General features: G+C 38.0%; 1 protein-coding gene across 9 annotated transcripts in view; it reads left to right on the top strand.

The window, feature by feature from the left end:
• Positions 1 to 14,110, top strand: part of GTDC1 (glycosyltransferase like domain containing 1) — a 379,830-nt gene that overhangs the window by 81,588 nt on the left and 284,132 nt on the right. For 2 of the 9 annotated variants that reach the window (XM_082630946.1, XM_082630945.1), the window contains exon 3: positions 9,537 to 9,616. The exons of the other annotated variants lie outside the window; for them this stretch is intronic. The gene's annotated coding sequence lies outside the window, so the exon portion shown is untranslated. The remainder of the gene's footprint in view (positions 1 to 9,536; positions 9,617 to 14,110) is intronic. 9 annotated transcript variants of the gene reach the window in all.

Below are 14,110 nucleotides of genomic sequence, written 5' to 3'. Positions count from 1 at the left end.
TTGCTTTTTGGCACAAGAGATTTGAAGCTGAAATTCTACCAAATGGGAAAAAAAAAAAAAAAAAAAAAAGGAGAGCCTGTGATGAACATGATTCTTTACTCTATCATTACCCTGAGCCACTGAAAGGGTAACGGAGAGGAACTCAAATGTTATTGGAATGTGTAATTTTCCTCTGAATGGCCACAGTGAAATATATTTGAACAAAAAAGGCAGAAAAAAAGTATGTGTGGCATATGGAGTTGATGGTGGTTGAAATTAATGAATCTTTTTAACAGTGTACAATTGAAACTATCTCAAGAACAGTACACATTTAAAATATGTCCAACTGAAACTTACGTAGAGAGACAGATTACTACCTTACTACCTTAGGGAGGCTAATAGAGATAGGTGGGATATGGCAATGATATAATAATGCTAGTGATAAATTGGATGAAGAATACTTGTTGGATATGTATTTTTCAAGTTTGAAATTTTTTCAGAAACAGAGACACTGATTTCAAGTAGCGGGGAGTCTTTCCTATTTTAAAAATACTATTATCTTGAGGTCTTTAATTTATTATGAAGATACTTTTTAAGATGCTCACAAAATTGAAAAACATAGTTTATACTTTCAAATAAGCTAGGTTCCTCTTTCCTTCTCTCTCTTCATTCTCATTTCTTACCTCTTCAGCTGTTTATTTGTGTGTGTATATTACATATATGAATGATTTATATCATGCTATAAGAAATGTTATTTTATAGGTTTGGGGGATTGAAGGTTTCAGTTAGGAAAAGAAATAAAAAAAATCTTGTAATGACTATGCAATAAATGTATTTCCGTGGAAGAGTTAGAACATGTTTATTTAAGTAATCTGGATTACAGAATATTATAGTAAAACTGTGGACATGAAAATTCAAAATTGTTTTTAATTCCTCTAGCTAGAAAGGACTAGATAACAGCTGAATTAAGGAAGAAGGAGCCATAGTCCAACTCAAACATCTCCTCTTTGTTGTAGCTTTCTTTTAATGGTAAAAATGCCTCTGGCTCCAAGTGGTAGATAATCTTACTGACTGTGACTTAAATGAGTAAGGGTTTTATTTGTCTCCTGGCGTAAGAAGCCGGGAGGCAGTTAGTTCACAGGTAATTGATGCCATCAGGGGTCCAGGTAACATCATCCTTCTCCATCATCCTTAGCACATAATGCTTGCTTCTTATTCCACAGATGACTTTTGTACCTATAGAAATTGTGTTTACTTTGAAGCAGGAAGAAACGTAAAGGGAGCCCAGAAGGCTAGTTTTCATGGAGGACTTTCTCTTTTTCTTTAGAAAGAGAGGCCCACTCCTGGGGACTTCTGCCTACATCTCAGGGGCCAAAAGTGTGTCACCTAACTAACTCTAGAATGAGATAAAAAGTATTTAGCTTTCTAGCCTTTATTTTGGAGGAAGGCAGGGAGAGGGAGAATTGGAATGAGTGTCAAGTGATCCATCCTAAAGTTACCTGCCATACTTCCTTAGTTCTTTTTGTATAGTTAGTTGCTTGGACCTTTTTTTTTTTTTTTTTTTTGCGGTACGCGGGCCTCTCACTGTTGTGGCCTCTCCCGTTGCGGAGCACAGGCTCTGGACGCGCAGGCTCAGCGGCCATGGCTCACGGGCCCAGCTGCTCCGCGGCATGTGGGATCTTCCCAGACCAGGGCACGAACCCGTGTCCCCTGCATCGGCAGGCGGACTCTCAACCACTGCGCCACCAGGGAAGCCCCTGTTGCTTAGACCTTTGAACTTCCCGGGTACTTGTAGAAAGTGTTGACTTAAAAAAATGCACAACGTGAGAGTTGGGAGTTAAGTTTTATTTGGGGCAAAATGAGGACTGCAGCCCGGGAGACAACATTTCAGATAACTCTGAGAAACTGCTCCAAGGAGGTGAGGGGAGGAGCCAGGATATATAGGAGTTTTGCAACAAAAGGGCAGGTAGTTGGGAACGTCAAAAGATTACTGTTAATTAAAGAAAACCAGATATCTCAAGGACTTTAGCACTTCTCTGTGTACGGAAAGATTCGAGAATCTGGGCTCACTGAAATCATTCCTTTGATATGCACCTCAGCTATCTGGGGCCAGTATCCTGTATTTTCACATCCTGAGTTTCCTTAGGGCTCACTACAGGGAGTGGCCGCAGTCTGATGGCTGCTAGATGGCAGGTGTTCTTTTCAGCCCTGAGTCTCCTCAGGGCTCATAAGCTCACAATGGAGGGTTGCAGTCGTTGGTGACTGTGGCATCCTTTGTTTATTGATGTGGCAGGAAATATTCTATTCCATTTATCAAAAGCAACTTGCTGGGCTTCCCTGGTGGCTCAGTGGTTAAGAATCCTCCTGCCAATGCAGGGGACACGGGTTCGTGCCCCGATCAGGGAAGATCCCTACATGCCGCGGAGCAACTAAGCCCGTGCGCCACAACTACTGAGCCTGCGCTCTAGAGCCCGCGAGCTACAGTTACTGAAGCCTGCACACCTAGAGCCCGTGCTCCGCAGTGGGAGAAGCCCACTCACCACAGAGAAAAGCGGCCCCCACTCGTCGCAACTAGAGAGGGCCCGCGCGCAGCAACAGAAACCCAACTCAGCCATAAATAAATAAATAAATTTGTTTAAAAAAAAAAAAAGCAACTTGATGTTTGTTCCCTTTTGACATCCAGTACATGTGTTTTGGTATTGTGAGGTTATGTTTCTGTGACTGAGGACAGAAACTCTAATTAGGTCATCTTGGTGTCCCTACTACACTCAGCACAGTGCCTAGATAGACCCTCAATAAAACACTTGTTAAATGAATGAATAAGTACTAAGAAATATATTTGTTAATATAATTGGTATAAACCATTTATACATGTAAAGGGCACAGTCATATTTTTAATTTGTGAGGGTTGTGGACTAAATTTTATAAAATTGTTCATTATTGCTAAGGGGACATCAATGTAAAGATGTCAAGGTCGTTTTGAGTAGAAGATATTCCGTTACAAGGGTTATAGAAAAATCCTCAAAATGACTTAGTACCAGTACTTTTGTTGGAGCAAGTTATTCCATGGGTAAATAAAAAAATGTAATTTTTTAAACTCCATGAATAGATTATTGTTTAAACAAGGATATTTTGTAGTTCTCATATATTAAGATTTCAGTTTTTGAAGAATAAGCAATTTTGAGTTTATTAATGAGGCAAATAAGTCATTTGATAATTTATATTATTGATGTTGATTTATAAGGAGGAGTTATTAGATCCTTGGAAGCCTTATGGCTAAGAGCACACTAAATCAGAATTTATCCTAGATGGCATTTTGGCTATATTCTTTCTTTCAATTCTTAGAGTGATAGCTTCATATTTTCCCACTGTGCATGCAAATGGTTACATACAATAGAAAAACATGTCTGAAAGAAACCCTAAGAAGTCATCTTTACATCTGCTTGCTTTGCCCTAAACTAAGAAGAAAGCAGGCTATCTCTTCTTTCAAAATCTGCAGAACAAATGGCTCAGAGTATAACTTGGTAGTGTGAATCAGTGCTTCACAACTCCTCCTATGTCTAACCTAAATCCCTTTTGTTGTATTTTCATTCTGTTTCTTTTATTTTGACCTCAGAGGACAAAGCAAACAACTATCCACTATCTCCCATACAACATCCCCTATATAGCACTATTTTAATAAATTCCTCCCTTTTCATTCACGATGGCAGGGTTGTTGGCACCTTAATTACTAAAACAACCTGTGCATGGATAGAACTTATCTCAGAGCAGGGAATGTATTCAAGTATCTGGAACTCAAATTTTCTATCTGAGCAGTTTATAGTCACTGAAAATAGAGGAGGCCCTTTTAACATTCAGAAGCAGTCCTGGGAGAGAGTGCCTACATAATCACAATTTAGGCAAGATAGTTTTCTAGATTTGGAATTGGGTATCCATAGTCAGTCTCTTGGTCCTTAAGATGCTGTTTTGGTCATACTTCAGGAAGTAATAATTTATAGGCCAACACTTTGCACTTAAAAATATTGCTTGTAAAAGTTCAGCCCTTTCTCACTATTTTCATCTTTGTATTCTCAGCAATTAATAGAGTGTCTGGCCTAAAGTAGGCACTTAGTAAATATTTGTTAAATGAATTGTTTGAGTATCCCTTGGTAATGCTTCCTAATATAGGTAACTTTAGGCTTTGCATTTCCCCATTCCTCTTTAATTTTATGCTGCCCAATAAGCACTCATGGTTTACTTTTTGTTGTCTTTGTCCTCATTCAATGATACCTGCAATGATTTAGAACTTATTTGAATAGCTGATTGCTGGACAGTTCACTTTATAATGCTGCTATAATCTTCAATTCAGGAATACCTCTTTTGCCCCCTCACCTTTTGTGAGGGCTTCTTGTAGTCTATTGACGAGAATTTGAAACACATTAATTGAATGCCTGGCATACAAAGTACTTTGCTTGGATTATGCATAGATATAAATATGAATTGTACACAAACTCTGCTGCCAGAGAAACAAAATCTGGTTGGGAAGACACACACATATACTCTACAACGATAGTATAAGTAGGATTGTGGTAGCTGCTCTTATTGGGGGTGTAAGCCAAGTTGGTGTTACTACAGAGGAAGGAGTAATTGATTCTGATGGGCTGAATATGGGTAAGCAGTTGACTTAAACCTTCATGGATGAAATGGGATTTCAGTGGAGTCTTGAACTGTATATATGTAGGAATGTGACAGGTGGTAAAGGCGAAAGGATTCCAGAAAGAAGAAGTAGCACTAGCAGTGCTTGATGGTGGGAATGCATATGGAATGTTTGATATATGGCAAGGAGTCTGTTGTGTTTGGAGTAATGGTGGGCTTGTGGCAGTGATAGGAATTGAGGCTAAAAAGGAACTTGGGACCAAATTGTAAGAGGTCTTGTTTCTTGTTAAGTAATTTTCTTTCTTAGGTAGAAATAATCATAGGATTTTGAGAGGATGGACACTAAGGTACCTGCAAATTTCAGAGGAAGAATGGAAGACAGATTAAATGTTGTTGAGCTTGAGGATGATAAGGGAGGCTGAGGGCAGAAGGGCTTGGGAGGGGAAGGCCTGATCCCAGAGGCCTGGGGTGGGTCAGCTGAAAGCCCTGCAGGTTGTTGATTTGTTCAGAGTTGTGCCGCAGTGTCCTGGCTCCCAATAGTGGGTGCTTTCCAATTTTGAGCCTTCTTTCCACTATGTCATTTTGGAAGACTGTGGAACAGTCTTCCCCACAACTGGGAGACTAAGTATTTTAGCCCGAATTCTACAATAGAAGAAAGCAAAAGGAGAAAAGAGTTGAATGGTTGTTGAATGAACCAAGAGTATCTGCACATTTCTTCAGTTCTTCTTTGTAATTGGGATTTTGGCCGCTGTACTTCCTAGGCTCTTGGTTCATCTTCTTGAAGTAGAACTTGCTATTGGTCCCTATTTGAGAACCAGTTCAACTGGTTAATAACATTTTTCACTCTGTATTGTAATTATATCCAGGCTTGAGGCCAGAAACTATATTTGGGTCATTTTAATATCACAAAACACTTAGCCTAATTTTCAGAATGTAATCATTCAATAAATGCTTGTTGAATAAAGCAAATTTGTTTATGCTTTGCCGTCACACAGACCTTCCTGCTCTCTGCACATGCCAAGCATATTCCATCTCAGTATCTTGCTGTGCCTACTGCCTGGAAGGCTTTAGATCCAGGTCTGCAGAGCCTCCTGCCTCTCTTCTTCTGGTTTCTGTTTAGATGTCATCTCATCATCAGTGAAGCGTCCTCAGTCAACTCCATATAAAATCCTGCCCTTCCCCAACCCGTCCTCAGCAGCCCTTATTCTCTATTACCCTGTGTTATTTTTCTTTATACTACGTGCCACCATCTGATGTACATTTACTTGATGATTGTCGTTTTACTCCAATTAGAAAGAAATTTCTTATGATAACAGGAACGTTTGTTTTGTTGCCCAGTTTATCCCCAAGTACCCGGAACAATGATGGGCACGTAGCAGGCATGATAGATATTTGCTAAATGAATGAATGGTAAAAACTAGACTGAAAAGGAAAATAAACATTCATTTGCGGGTTTGTTTATTGTTTTATGCAAGCAATGGTATTGTTACAACTTTTATGATATCAGATCATTAATATTGCTCTCAGAAAAATAAAAACAAATTCTATTTTTTATAGATTGTGCCTGTGAAATCTAATTATGGATTAGTATTTGTTTTAAAAATATTTGAATGCCAAGCATATCCAGTTAGAAAACACTTTTATTATCCATGCCAGCTTAATTTTTAAGGCAGTGAAATGGAAGACTGTCATTTCAGCAAGCAACTTATTTTCATTTGTGAGAATGGAATATTTTGAATATTCTAATTGATTTTTGAGGATGGTTTTACAAGAAAATAATCCTTGTTTCTATTTTCTCAGAAAGGTGTGAGCTTATGACTGACTTTGGATAAATGTCTGGAAGAGCGTCAGTCCCAAAGTAAAAAATGTCAGTCTTGAGATACTGAACACTTTAAAAAAGACCTGATTAAAAAAATTATTTTATATGTATATTTAAAGTTTACAAAGCAATCTAGACTGCTGATCATGAACTCAGCCTTCTCTTTTGTTGTATTTTACTGCAAATTCACTTGGATATTTTTCCAGAAATCTGAAGTTTGTAATTTGGCAATGAAAAAGTTGGTTATCAAATCAATATTGTTATTATTTTTTAAAAATTTATTTATTTTATGTATTTATTTTTGGCTGCATTGGGTCTTCGTTGCTGTGTAGGGGCTTTCTCTAGTTGCGGAGAGCGGGGGCTACTCTTCGTTGTGGTGCGCGGGCTTCTCATTGCGGTGGCTTCTCTTGTTGCGGAGCACGGGCTGTAGAGCACAGGCTCAGTAGTTGTGGCGCATGGGCTTAGTTACTATGCAGTATGTGGGATTTTCCCGGACCAGAGCTCAAACCTGTGTCCCCTGCATTGGCAGGCGGATTCTTAACCACTGCAACGCCAGGGAAGCCCTTAAAATCAATATTATTATATGGCTTTTGGTGTCATAAGAATTCCCTTTTGGAAACCCATAGAAACTCATTTTTTCTCACCATAAACTTTATCTGTCACTTTTCTGTAAGGTCAGAGTACTAATGTTGGAGGTGATCTGCTCTGGGACAGAGAGTCAACAAATTGGCAATAAAGTTAAAAAATGCCATGTGGCGCTTTCCTAGGATTAGGATTTCTTCTTCATATCAAATTCGTGCTCGTTTTAAAATATGGAAAGTTATATATTGACAGGTGTATTCTTAGTGTCCCTTTAAAAATAGATGGAATGATAAGCTTGTCTCTAATTTTTCATTTACATGTTTCATATTTTTATTAGTATTTTTGTGTTTTCTGGAGGTTAATTTTTAATTACTTGTATACTTTTAGTGGTAGGTTGTTTTCTTTCTACATTTGTAAGTGAAGTTTTTCAGTATAGATGGTTTTAAAAATGAAATATGATGAAACAGTTACATTGGAAAACAATTCCAGGAATAATAGAGTTATTTCTTATTACTTGAAAATGAAACATGGTGTTTGAATTGTAAAAAGTACTAGAACTTGGAGGCTCCATTTAAAAATATTTCTCTACTAAGCTTGAGTTGCCATTGAGTTAATATTAATTAATTAAAAATAGCAGCTTTATTGAGATATAATTCACATGCCATAAAATTCAACTTTATCAAGTATCCAGTTAATATTTATTGAGTATCCATTCATCTATTGCATGTATCTAAATATAGGCATGATCTGAGTGGTTATGAGACGAGACAGTCTTTTAATGTTGCAGGACGGTGTCTCTAGTAGTTGGATAGCCAATGAGTTTCTTTTTTCAAACATGTGTAACACATATGGATGATAATGCGATGACATTTTTCTTCTTTCTTAATACAGACACTTTGGAAACTAAGTGTGAAACTAGAAGTTCTTTCAGTTTTATTCACCTTAATTAAATATTTCCCCTTCTTTCAAGACGCATACCTAATTATTTACGGCTCCAATTAATTTTGACATTTTACTTGAACTTTAAAACTTTGAGTTTGTGCTATACTTACCCATGTTCCTATTCAAAACCATAACTACCAAAATAATATTTTAGTTCTTAACACGCTCTGTCAAAGTACAGCTCCAGATTTCTTATATATAGTAAATAAAGATCTTGATCTGTTTATAATTATTTAATAATTCAAGTACATTTTTAAAAAAATTATTTATTTTTGGCTGTGTTGGGTCTGTTGCTGCACGTGGACTTTCTCTAGTTGCGGGGAGCGGGGGCTACTCTTCGTTGCTGTGCGCGGACTTCTCATTGCGGTGGCTTCTCTTGTTGCGGAGCACAGGCTCTAGGGCGTGCAGGCTTCAGTAGTTGTGGCTCGCGGGCTCTAGAGCGCAGACTCAGTAGTTGTGGCGCACGGGCTTAGTTGCTCCGCGGCATGTGGGATCCTCCTGGACCAGGGCTCGAACCCGTGTCCCCCGCATTGGCAGGTGGATTCTTAACCACTGCACCACCAGGGAAGTCCCTCGAGTACATTTTTAAATTAATTGAGTATTACTTTTATTTCATGCATTAGGCAAGCAGTATTTGCAAAATCAAATTATAGTATTTGTGACTAACCCTAGCTGCATTAGTTTAACCCTTGATGATTATTTTTTTAATAAGTTTCCTTATAGCAATAGCAGTTAAAATAATTTGAAAACCACTTGCAATCTCCTGAAGGGGAGTAAGCCTTCAGTAATTGGGAAGTAGTTTGTTATTTCAAATGATTTGGCCTCCTTCCCTAAAGTTAAGAAAAATTTATAGTTTCTTTTAAGTTGAAACATATTCAGTGAAGATAACTTGAAGAATAAAATGAAGTACAAAGAGAAAAACAAAATCACTCATAATTCTACCATAAATGATTATTTATATCTACCTGTGTGCATGTGCACTCTCTCATGTTTATCTAGTCATTCCATCATATATTTTAATATATTCATTTCATGCAGTCACACAATAGTAGAGACATTTTCCCATGCCAGTAAACAGTCTTCATTATGATTTTTGATCATTAATCATTTGATCATAAGAAATCCTTTTTTTTTTTTTTATATATTTTGATTGTTTTCAATTTGGGGCAAAGACTTTAAGAAAGATTCTTGACAAGTTCCAGAGTTAATTGTTAGAAGTGTTATTGTTGAATCAAAAGATATGCATAGTTTTCAAACCTTTTGTATTATGTTCAAATGTGATAGGACATTTTAATACTTTCAAGCAGATCTAGCCTTATGCATTAGTAGAGTAGGTAGCAGCCTTCAGCTTGTGTTTGCAGGACTTGAGAAGGGTCCTTTTAATTCACAACTATTCTCATCTACAATTAACCCTTGAACAACTCAGGTGTGAACTGCATGGGTCTGCATATACCGGAATAGCTTTCAGTAGTAAGTACTACAGTACTCTAGGGTCTGTGGTGGGTTGGATTTGCACATTGGAAGGAACTTACTATAAATTATACATGGATTAACCCCCCTCTTCCTCTTGTTCTTCAAGGCTCAACTGTACTTTGCAGATGGCTGAAATTTCACCATCACCTGTCGCTCCTTTGTCTCCTACAGGTACTCCCAGGAGAGGTAACACATTGCGCCTGGCAGGCATTTACTCTGAACAATCTGAAGGAGTTTATCTGATATTTTAAATTTAGTTCTTGCAAGTAAAGTTTGGAAACAAGGCACGAAAAGGGACATCAGAGCATTGAGCAAGAGGGATAATAAGTGGAAGCAAAGTATTTCTTTACTTCATTCAGTTCTACTAAAATCAGTTGAATGACCATTATATGAAATACAGGATATTATATAGCTAGTTTTAGGAGTTTAAGTTATTATCTTTCTCAACAGTGATTCAGGCTGTTTGTTAACTTTGAATGCTAATTAATCCAGTAGAGAGACTTACGGTCCCAGATATGGAACACATATATGCCAGTAGAGATGCAAGGGGGAATTAATTAACTCCTAAGCAACCTTACTCTGTTTGAACACACTGTTTGCAAACTGTGAAATTACTTCCTTAAGAGATAGTGAGGATGCAGAGTGCGGCTTTGGGTAGTTTGCAAAGAATACTCTGTGCTGTAGGGTCTGCCTCATTAGACCAAATATTTGTATTATTGGAATGTCTCCTTGAAAAACCATTTGATAAAGAGATAATAGTGACAAGCAAGGCCACTAGATAGATAAAAGTCATAGTGCTTGCTGCAATCCGGGAACTTTGAGCTATTGCTTATCTTCTTTTAGTGGAAACTTGTGTGTCAGATGATATGGGCAAGCCTGTGCAAAACTGTGGAGAATAGTAGACCTTCTAGAAATTATATACCCTTGTCTGTGTAATTCCTTTACATTACTCATTAGGCTCATTCCTAAATATCTTCAGGATATTAAAATCCCAGTCTATTATTATCAGACTGACTCTTTCTCTTATAATAGTGAGTAGCTAATGATATGCCCCTTGTGATATTTAAAAATAGTGATACAGCTCTCATTACCACATCTGTTAGCCCCAGATTTACTCAGTCCTGGTCTAAACTGGGTTTCTGGGCTTTTTAAAATTTATCAGTAACAATCCCTAGACTCTATCTAGAGATGACTTCTTAAACTACCAATAAATGTCTTAGAATATTGGCAAATCAGAAGATGCTTGAAAAATATATGGCAACTAGAAAAAGACCTGTTACAGTAAATAAACAGAAGAAAACGCACTTTTAACTAATGCTACTTCTTTTTTTTTTTTTTTTTTTTTTCTTTTTTTTGCTGTATGCGGGCCTCTCACTGTTGTGGCCCCTCCCGTTGCGGAGCACAGGCTCCGGACACGCAGGCCCAGCGGCCATGGCTCACGGGCCCAGCCGCTCCGCGGCATATGGGATCCTCCCAGACCGGGGCACGAACCCGTATCCCCTGCATCGGCAGGCGGACTCTCAACCACTGCGCCACCAGGGAGGCCCACTAATGCTACTTCTAATAGATTTCTATATTCATGTGGAACTTTGGAGATGAGAGAAGTGACACTAAATATTTTAATTGATACATCTTTATGGTTTTGTTGATTTGGATCTTAAAGGACAGATTCTAATACTGGCTTCACGTCATACTTCCTAACACCATTTAAAAAATATGTTACTGCAGGGTGACTTTCACTGATATAAAATGAATTTTAAAATATTAAAAGTATCTAACATCAGTACTAAGGATTTCTGTTTCTGGCTCTCTGCTCCTCTATGGAAATTTCTTTTTCTTCTCCCAACTGTTTACCTGATACTCTTTTGCCCCCTGATTTTGCATTTCTTTTAAGTTGATTTCCCTCACTGATAAACAGATTGAGTTGTGAGATTATGTCCTTTTTATTTTTCACTGGAAGTGAGTAAATCCAGAATGTTATACTTGGTGACATTTATTTCAACTCATCAAGGGAATGCCACCCATGTTTGCTTGGTTTGCTGCACTTCAAATAGGACATTGAGAATGCTTGAGTGTTAGTGTAACTTTGCTATCTCTGTTTCAGAATTAACTGAAAATGTGACATGTGCCTCCCACTTGGAGAGGGAAACTTCTCAACAATTTTTTTTTAGTTAATACGTATTAAGTTCTTAAAAGATGTTTGAGTGAGATGCACTAGTGCCAGGGTAGTTAAGAAGCTGTTAGTCATTTTGTTTTAAATTTGTTTGGTGTATATATTTATAATTACCTTGCACAGCTAGGTCTGAGTTAAAATTTGGCATAGAAGTCCATGTAGGGTAGCAAGATAATGCTTCTGTCTAATAAAAAATGTCAGTGTAATGATTAAACCAGTTGAATCCTTCCAGGTTATAGACTTGACTGTCCTTTGGTTAAATATTCTTACAGAGTCCAGTCAGGTCAGAGAAGGTAGTTGCCCATGGTATGAAACGTGATTTCCAAACACCTCAGCAGGGCTGTTGGCAGAACTGTTTTCCTTAGAATGAGGTGTGTCATTTTGAATACAATAAGATGCCACCTGTTATATTTAGATGATGATAGAAAGTGTGCATTAAGTTCTGTCCATGAGAGTAAATAGTACTTAGTGGTAGTAAGGGGTGATTATTTGTGGTTGATAATAATAAAGGTCTTGGATGAATTAGAAAGAAATTGTCGAGGCCATTGCTAAAGGGTTTTATGTGTTTATAGACTCAATGCACATTTGTTGAATACCTTCTGTTTGCTATGTGCTGGAAGTATAGTGATAATCAAGCAGACCTGGTCACTTTACTCATGGAACTTAATATCCAGGGGAGGAAATGGGTATTATGTAATCACTCATGTAAATATAGTCTACAAGGGGTAAGTACTGAGAAGTACTACAGATTGTTACATCAAGGGGACCTGGACTTTGTTTGATGGTGACTGTAGCTAATTATGAAATAGACTGAATATAGCCCTATGGCTGACCTCCTCCCCTCCCCCTCCACACCTTTCTTGCTATATGAATCTTGGATATTGTCTTTTGTCCATCCTATTATCCTATCAGAAAATTGCCAGTCTAGAGCTGGGGGATGAAGGATAAGGGTTGTGAGGTGAGGGGAGGGATGATTATACAGGACTCAGGAAGAAGTCACAAAAGTTTGAGTTTTGTGATCCTAACCATTTGGTATTCAGTTTTGTGTGACTTATACCACCGATGTCCTAGATTTACAAACTATTGGGAGTTCTTATTAAATGTAATATGCAATAAATATATCTATCATCTTATAGTGACATTTACATTCCACATGCATATACATTTATACTGCAATATATACCATTATGTAGTAATAATTATTAAATATTGATATTCAATCCAAAAACTACAAAGACTAGGAAATGGAGGCACCTTTTACTTAGGTCATATCAGGTGCCTGGAATGAAGTATAATGGTAAGATATGTGAATATGGGGTTAGAAACCCTGGTAAGTTTAAACCCTTGCTCTGTCACTTATTCTTTGATGCCAATAGTCTCTAGTTCTTCTTCTATAAAAGAGAAGTGATTGAACAGTGGCACCAGCCTTCCTTCCATCTATGATTCTGCGATTCACCCTGGCTTCTCCACTTAGGGGTCCATATCCGAATGGGTCAGATAACCCTATTTTCTCCCACTGAAGCTGATTTGCAGCCCATTTCAGGAAGGTGGAAAACTTGGAGAAATGCCATCTTGAGAAAGCAAATACATTATTCATCTTGTCAAACTTTTGTAAAATTCACAATTGTTGGCAGAAGGTATTTAAAAATGCCTTTTTTCCTTCCCTGTTGAATAAAACCCTAATTACTAAATGTGGAATGGGATCTCCAGATTGATGGTGAGGGAATTGGTTACTCATCCTACTTCCATTTCTAGTATTAAACTAGTATAACGATAGATCAAACAGAATAAAAAACGGTAGGTGATTTTCAAAATTCATGGATCTCAGAGATATTCTCTTAGGCCTTGAAACTTGCTTTGGCCTAGAATTCAGTTGCTTATGGTGTTTCTCCCACTTCTTTAATCACTGTTACTTCTGTTGCATTAGTAGGTTAAGACAAACACGCATCTACATGAAAATAATTTATTCATTTCAGTAAATTCAGTGAACAGTAAGAAAAAAGAATAAGTATTTGAAAGAGAGTATAAAATGTGTTCAGGGGCTTCCCTGGTGGCGCAGTGGTTGAGAGTCCGCCTGCCGATGCAGGGGACACGGGTTCGTGCCCTGGTCTGGGAGGATCCCACATGCCGCAGAGCGGCTGGGCCTGTGAGCCATGGCCGCTGAGCCTGCGCATCCGGAGCCTGTGCTCCGCAACGGGAGAGGCCACAACAGTGAGAGGCCCGCATACTGCAAAAAAAAAACAGAAAAAACAAAAAAGCAAACAAAAAAAAGTGTTCAGATATACTAGCTGCTTGATTTAGTTTAGGCTTCAGGAATAATGGGAAATCACTAGTAGCAAGTATAGTGCTGCCTGACACTGGTTTGCTCAGGACCTGTGTTCAGGTGAAAGCAATGTTACTTCTTTAAGGGCAGAATCAACTTCCCATTTCCTCCTGATCTTCAGTTCCACTCTACAGAAAGCTTAGTGACATCCACTATATAGCAGATCCTGGGATAACCCCCAGGA

Source organism: Mesoplodon mirus, assembly GCF_964341445.2.
Source record: "Mesoplodon mirus genome assembly, chromosome: 8".
Taxonomy (NCBI): Eukaryota; Metazoa; Chordata; class Mammalia; order Artiodactyla; family Ziphiidae; genus Mesoplodon; species Mesoplodon mirus.
This window is presented reverse-complemented; position numbering and strand designations above follow the sequence as displayed.